This window comes from Suncus etruscus, chromosome 14 (assembly GCF_024139225.1).
Source record: "Suncus etruscus isolate mSunEtr1 chromosome 14, mSunEtr1.pri.cur, whole genome shotgun sequence".
NCBI lineage: Eukaryota > Metazoa > Chordata > Mammalia > Eulipotyphla > Soricidae > Suncus > Suncus etruscus.
The window spans coordinates 61826659-61827884 of record NC_064861.1 but is presented as its reverse complement, the minus strand read 5'-3'; positions in this window follow the sequence as shown (position 1 = coordinate 61827884).

Sequence of the window (1226 nt, the reverse complement as noted above, 5' to 3'; positions counted from 1 at the left end):
ATGCAAGGATCAAACCCAGGTTGGTCATGTGCAAGGCAAATGATTTACCCACTGTGCTATCACTCTGGCCTGTGGAATTATTTTTAATTGTTCATTGCTAGTATATAAAGACCATTATTTAGATCAATCTGTACTCTTCAAACTTGCTAAATTCACATACAGAGATTTCTTTTTGTTGTTGTTTTGTTTTGGGGCCACACCCAGCAGTGCTCAGGGGTTACTCCTGGCTCTGTGCTCAGAAATTGCTCCTGGCAGACTTGGGGGTCCATGTGGGATGCCGGGGGTCAAATCCAGGCCCATCCTGGGTAAGCTGCATGCAAGGCAAACACCTTAACACTGTGCTAGCTCTCTGACTCCATATACAGCAATTTCTTAGAGAATTTCTTTTGGCTTTTATATGCATGGTCATGACACCTGTAAATAGATATTTCTACTTCCTTCTTCCTGTTGTTTCTTCCTGTTCTTTCTTTCTTTCTTCCTTCCTTCTCTTCTTCTTCTTCTCCTCCTCCTCCTCCTCCTCCTCCTCCTCCTCCTCCTCCTCCTTCTTCTTCTTCTTCTTCTTCTTTTCTTCTTCTTCTTCTTCTTCTTCTTCTTCTTCTTCTTCTTCTTCTTCTTCTTCTTCTTCTTCTGGTTTTTGGGCCACATCTGGTGACACTCAGGGGTTATTCCTGGCTATGAGCTCAGAAATTGCTCCTTGATTGGGCAACCATATGGGATGCTGAGGAATCAAACTGCTGTCCCTCTGTCCTAGGTCAGTCATGAGCAAGGCAAATGACCTATTGCTGTGCCACTGCTCTGACCCATCCAAATTAAATTTTTTTTTATTTTATATTTTTGGTTTTGGAGCCATACCCAGCAGCATTCAGGGGTTACTCCTGGCTCTGTGCTCAGAAATCACTCCTGGAAGGCTGGGGGGGACCATATGGAATGCCAGGAATCTAACCCAGGTCCATTCTTGGTCAGACTTGTGCAAGGAAAACACCCTACTTTTGTGCTATCTCTCCAGCCCACTAAATTGAATACTTTTACTTTCTTTTGTTGTTGTTTCCGGACCACACACTCAGGGGTTACTCCTGGCTCTGAGCTCAGAAATTACTCCTGACAGGCTCAGGGGACCATATGGGATACCAGGGATCCAACCCAGGTTGGCCTCATGCAAGGCAAACACCTTATTCACTGTGCTATCACACCAATCCCAACTTCTTTTTCTTGTATTTCTTCACGCT